This window comes from Penaeus monodon, chromosome 36 (assembly GCF_015228065.2).
Source record: "Penaeus monodon isolate SGIC_2016 chromosome 36, NSTDA_Pmon_1, whole genome shotgun sequence".
Lineage (NCBI taxonomy): Eukaryota > Metazoa > Arthropoda > Malacostraca > Decapoda > Penaeidae > Penaeus > Penaeus monodon.
The window spans coordinates 34,396,433-34,403,932 of record NC_051421.1 but is presented as its reverse complement, the minus strand read 5'-3'; positions in this window follow the sequence as shown (position 1 = coordinate 34,403,932).

The window sequence follows — 7,500 nt, the reverse complement described above, 5'->3', positions numbered from 1 at the left end:
TGTATGTGTGTATGTGTGTGTGTGTGTGTGTGTGTGTGTGTATGTGTGTGTGTGTGTGTGTGTGTGTGTGTGTGTGTGTGTGTGTGTGTGTGTATACAATCACTATCTATTATACATTCACACACATAGTATCAACACTCTTCCGTGTTGATACGATGGTAGAAGAAGCCACAATGCAGAATCTAGATTTGCTGAAAATGAGACTAGTTTCGAAATCCACTCAGTTACCATCATCAGATTTATATACATCTGTATGTGTATACATACATGCATACATACGCACATATATACACACACACAGTCCGGAGCAATAGTCCGACCACACTTACAGCCTAGCAAATGGTTCTATGCGTTGCTTTAGATGTTGCAATATTTATTTAATCCAGGTGTCCCTGGAGAAAGCAAACATTACCTTACAATCCAGAAACTATGTTCCGATAAAACAGAAAATCATGTTCCGATAGACAGAAAAATCATATTCCGATAGACAGAAAATCATGTTCCGATAGATAGAAATCATGTTCCGATAGATAGACAATCATATTCCGATAGATAGAACATTCATAAAGGCATTTCCCAGCTTTTGCAGGCATGGACGCTCGTCTCGAAGAAGAGGGGAGTTCTCAGAGTCACGGCGGCAGCAATATAAATAACCTTCTGAGGAGCGGACAGGTTCTCAGCAAGTGCATGTGTGTGTTCCATATCACTGTTCATGATATCAGTAAGAATGATAATAATAGTTATTATGATAACATTTATTATCATATATGCAATAATGACGACAACAGGAATTATGATAATCCTGAAAATCCTGATAATCCTGAAGACAAACAATAAAGTAGAAATAAATAATAATAAATTTGGTTATCATAAAAATAATGATGAGAAGAATCATAACGATGAAAGTAATGAATGCCCTCTGTCACACTTTATTGTGAGTTTGTGTGTATTATATATATATATATATATATATATATATATATATATATATATATATATATATGTGTGTGTGTGTGTGTGTGTGTGTGTGTGTGTGTGTGTGTGTGTGTGTGTGTGTGTGTGTGTGGGGGTGTATGTATATATATATATATATATATATATATATATATATATATATATTATATATATATATCATATATATTTTTTGAATGTGTGTGTGTCTGTGTGTAGGTATGTGTGTGTTCTGTTGTGTGTTTGGTGTGGTGTATCATACATATATATATTATATAATATATATATATATATATATATATATATATATATAATTTATAATATATATATATTATATTATATATATATTATATATATTATATATATATTTACTGTATATATAATATATATTTATATATATATATATTATCTATATGTTATTGTGTGTGTGTGTGTGTGTGTGTGTGTGGAGAGAGAGAGAGAGAGAATGTGCAAGCACACGTATCTGATCAGTTACAGACCTCATAAAGCTGACGGATCCAGTAAGTCTAAGGATTCCTTTTGCGCGAAACACTCGATGCAGCTCAGGAGTGCCCGGCGAGCGCCCGAGGGCAAGGCAGAGTATCATCTCACTGAAGCACTGCAGGCCACGATTGCGTGTCGCGTGGCTCGCTGAATGATATCAATTTGCGCCGTTTTTTTTGGTGCGGAAGACTCGGACGCGCGGGCAAGTGACAAGGAACTTCACACCACCATGTGTGGTGCTGTTTGATATACGTAATATATATATATATAATTATTTGTTATATTTTATATAATATTTATACATATATACAGATCCCCAAAATACATTCAACATCACTACAACCACCACCACAAAAACACACCAACACACACACACACACCACAAATATATATAATATTTATAATATATTATACAAATATATATTAATATGTTTTAATATGTTAATTTTATTTATATTATTAATATATAATATATATATATATAATATATATAATTATATTTTATTACATATGCTACCCATACCTCACACCCACCACTCACACACATATATAAATTACACATGTGTGTGTGTGTTGCTGTTGTGATACATATGTTTTATCACACTGAAAAAAAAAGAAGAAAAAAAAAATAATGAAAAAATAATATTATATATATTAAAATATTTTAATATATATATATTATAATATATGCATGTTATATAACTTTTATTATTATTAATTATATATAAATTAATATTGTAATATATCATATTTTTGGGTTGTGTTTATATATTTTATATATTATATTATTTTATAAAATTTTATATTTTATATATATAATTAAAGTATATAGATGAATTTTTTATATATATTCAAATATATTATCTTTGTTATTGTGTATAAAAAATTTATATGATGCATACGTATATATATTCAATTATATTAAATTTATTTTAAAATTATAATATATATATAATATATTGGGTGGTGTGTTTTGTGGTTGTGTGGGGGTGTGTTTGGGGTGTGTGTGGGAATAATTATAATATATATATAATTTTTTAAAATTTTAATAATATATTATTATAATATTTTAAAGTATGTCATGTTGTATATATTTTTATAAATATTATATATAATATATATTATAATTATAAAATTTTTATAAATTAAAATTATATTAATAAATATATTATGAATTATATATATTATATATAATTATATAAATATATTATTATATTTAAATAATATATATATTATAATATATTTTTTAAAAATTATATAATACACACATACGCTACACACACCCACCTCACAAACTAAAAAAAATATACCATGTGGGGGGGGGGGGGCGGCGGTAACAATTATTTATACAAGATGAAAAAGGAAAAAGAAAAAAAAAAAAAAATTGAGATTATAATTATAATATATATATTATATTATAAGATATATATATATAGATATATAATAAAAATGGCATGTATTATATTTATTATATAGATATATATATTATATATATAAAAAATTTATATATTATATTTATATATATATATATTTATGTATATATATACATATGTGTGTTATATGTATTTTAAATATATCAATATATATATATCTATATATATATAAATTGTATATATATATATATAAATATATTTTATATATTATATGTATGCATACGTATATATTTTTAATATATATTTTATATATATTATATATATATTATATATTATATATATATATTATATATGTGTGGGTGTGTGTGGTGTGGGTGTGTGTGGTGTGTGGGGGTGTGTGGCGTGTGTGTGTGTGGTGTGTGTGTGTGTGTGTGTGTGTTACATATATATTATATATATATATATATATATTTTATTATATATTATCATATATATATAATATATGATGTATGTACATCTATTTATATTATATATATATTATATATAATTTTATATATATATATATATATAATATATATTTTAATATATATAAAATTATATATGAGTGTGTATATGTAGTATATATATGCACATATATATGTACACACACACACACACAGTGATCAGAGACTATGTATATATATTTATATGTATATATATGTATATATAAATATAAACATGTATGTATATATTTATGTATTTATATTATGTATAATACATACATACATACATCATACACATACACATACATACACACACACACACACAGACACACACAACCACACACACAGACCACACACACACACACACCACACCACAACACACACACACACATATTTTGTGTGTGTGGTGTGTTGGTGTGGTGTGTGTTTTTTTGTATTTGGTTTATCATGAAATAATGATGATAAGAGTCATAACGATGAAAGTAATGAATACCCTTTGTCACTCACAATGTGGGCGATATATATATATATATATATATATATATATATATATATATATATATATATATATATTATATATATAATATATTTTATATATATATATGTGTGTGTGTGTGTGTGTGTGTGGTGTGTGTGTGTGTGTGTGTGTGTGTGTGTTATGTATAGTTATTATATATATATATATATATATATATATATATATATATATATATATATTACATTATATATATATATATATATATATATATATATATATATATATATATATAATACATATATAAGTATGTATATTTATCTATATGCTTTTTATACAGATGTATATATATATATATATATATATATATATATATATATATATATATATATATATATGTGTGTGTGTGTGTGTGTGTGTGTGTGTGTGTGTGTGTGTGTGTGTGTGTGTGTGTGTGTGTGTGTGTGTGTGTGTGTGTGTGTGTGTGTGTGTGTGTGTGTGTGAATCTGATCAGTAAACAGAACACAAAAAACTGACCGATCCCGTAACTATGGGAGTCTTTTATGCTGAGAAAGGGCAAGGAACAGTTCATCAGGAATCTTGCTGAGGAAGTTGAAGACCCTTTCTCCTTCCTACCCTAGCTGAGATTAGGGAGGCGATGGGTAGAAAGTTGCAAGCATATGTGATGTCCCTGCTGAACTACTAAAGGCTGCGGGTGAACCTATGGCACAGGCTTGCATATGGCCTTGACTGCCATCTAGCAGTCTGGTTCCATTGCTCCTGACCTGTTGAGATGCGTGGCGCATTGGGAAAGGGGTTGTTAAGACTAGGACTTACCGTGGCATTACACTGCTCAGTCAAGATATTCGTCCACATTCTTATGAAATTAATTTATTTAACACTTGCATGGACTGGATAATAGGCAGAGCTCCTATCCAAAGTCACTGTGGAGCAACACTCGACTTTGCCGACGATATTACTATCCTATCTGAGTCTCTGGAATCACTGGTGGCAATGAGGCGAAGCCCTTGGGCCTAGAGGTCTCCTGGACCAACACCGAGACCCAGGATTTTGGGAGCCTGTTTGGGGAACCTTTTCAATTAATCATGCTTGCGGTGAGGACATTGAATTCTCAGAGAGTTTTACATACCTCTGTAGTGTAGTCCATGTCTCTGGGCTGTCAGACCAGGAAGTCCTAGACGAATGGGTCTGTCAGCAGGAACCATGGACTCGATTAAAAATAGCATTTAGAGATGTTGCCACATATGTAGAAAGGCCAAGCTACGTATCTTCAAGGCCTTGGTACTATAGTTTTGCTCTGTGGAACCTGGATTCTATCTAGTGCCTTGGATTTTCGTCTTGATGCCTACATCAGATCATGGGTTGGCAGAACCAACCGAAACCTGCATCGTGAGACCAACAAGGGAGCGCCAACTTATGTGGGCACCCTGCTCGTTTCCCTGTGGACGACCCTGCCCATCAGGCTGTCTCTTTACGAGACAATCCTGGATGGAGGAGGCCCGTGGGACAACTAGGACCAAACCTTTCGCGAAGAGTCGAGGGGCCTGCCCGGAAGCAAAGGGAGGATGACGCCATGCGCACCCGTCGGTGTTAGCCCCCCGCTGATGATGATATATGTGTGTTTGTGTGTGTGTATACATACATACATTTTATAATATATATATATATATATATATATATATATATATATATATATATATATATATATATATATATATATATATATATTATAAAATACTATATATATATATATATATATATATATATATATATATATATATATATATATATATATATATAATATATATATATACATATATATATATATATCTATATATATATATATATATATATATAATATATGTGTGGTGTGTGTGTGTGTGTGTGTGTGTGTGTGTGTGATACATACATACATATATACTATTATGTGTGTGTGTGTGCAAATAGAACAACGAAGGGAAGAACGAGAAAAACACACGAATATGCCTAAGGCCTTATGCACTTTATTGCTTCTTCAGGGCAATGACCTTAGTCAGTTCATGGCTCCCAGTTGCGGTGTTGAAGTTGTTGTTGAATGAATAAACGCCGCTTCTACCATCTTCCTTTGTTGTGGGGTAGGCCTTGTTTTATGATGGAGACCTGGGAGTCCTTGGGGAGATGGCCGTCGGTGTCGACGTGAACAACGAAGGCGCTCCTCTTGTCATGACGTCAGAGAAAGCTGCGGTGTTGGTCGATTCGTTGTTCGTGGAGGCCTCGTCCTGTCTCACCTAAGTATACTTTATCACAGCCACTCCAAGGTATGTTGTACACTTGGCTAAGAGGTCTGTGGTCTGACTTCTTTTCCATTAAGATATCTCCGATCTTCTTGCCAGAAGTAGTAGTTGTCTTCATTGTGTGGCCCATCAGGGCTTCCAGGTATTCTGTCAACTCCGAGTGTGGGATCATTATTCTGCTGATCATGTTCTGTGTGGCATCCCCTCTTGATCTGATCATGATCTTTTCAGCCTTGCGTCCGAGGTGGTTGAGCAAGGCGTGAGGGTAACGGAGGCGTTGGAAAGTGTTACTGACGTGTTGCATTTCCTCCTAAAGGAACTCTGGGCTGCAGATTCTAAGTGCTCGGAGGAAGAAACCAATGACCACGAGTTCTTTGGTTCTATTGTTGTGGGCAGAGAAATAGTGTATAAAATCATCTTTATTTGTGGGTTTTCTGAACACAGAACACCAGGCCGTAATGTCTCCTATGGATTAAGGCGTCGAGGAAGGGGAACTGTTAATGTCTCTCCTCTTCTATGGTGAACTGTGTCGAGGAGTGTATTTTATTTAGTCTGTGGAGATCTTGTAGGTTCGTTCTAGTTAGCACTACAGCGACGATGTCATCTACATAGCGAAGTCAGACCACTTTGTTCCCCACGAAGTTCCAGGAATAATCAGCTTTGAGTCCTTACCCAACTCTATAAAGAGTTGGGTAAGGACTGCTGAAAGAGGTGAGCCCATCACAAGTCCTTGAATCTGCTTGTACTCACATACTCGGAACTCGAATAGGCCAAATTCCACAGAGGTGGATGAGTGCGTGGGTCGGTAGTTTCTTAGATTCTTTCTAGCTCCTTTATATTATGTAACAAAATAATTGTTGATTTGTCCAGGTTTTTTTACCACCTACTTCAAGTGTAGCTTCCTTTATTATGTCACTGAACTGTTTGTTGATTTGGTCAAAGTTAAGATCTTCGTCACTGAGAAGTAAATATCTGCTCTAGATGTTAAGGCTATCGCCCATATATATTATATATTATATATATATATATATTAATATTATATATATATATATATATATATATATATATATATATATATATATATATATATATATAAATCTTAAGGCTGTTGTGTGTTAGTGCTTATCACGCTTACATTAGAGAAAAGGGGGGAGGCTGGCTAAGCATTGCTGTTTATGTATATGTTCTGAGGTGTGCTAGTGTGAGTTTGTGGAAGGTGTCTGCCTTTTATTATGCCTTATATATCATATGTTGTAGGAGTCTGTTCCAGTCTGAATGTACATGGAAGAGAGATTTTGTGGAATCTAAACTGTGTGCTATGTCTATTTCTGTATTTCACGATGACCTAGCTTTGATGAGGAATATTTTAAATCATGGAAGTCAAGATGATTGTGTAGAATCGTAAACTTGTGATTTTGGAA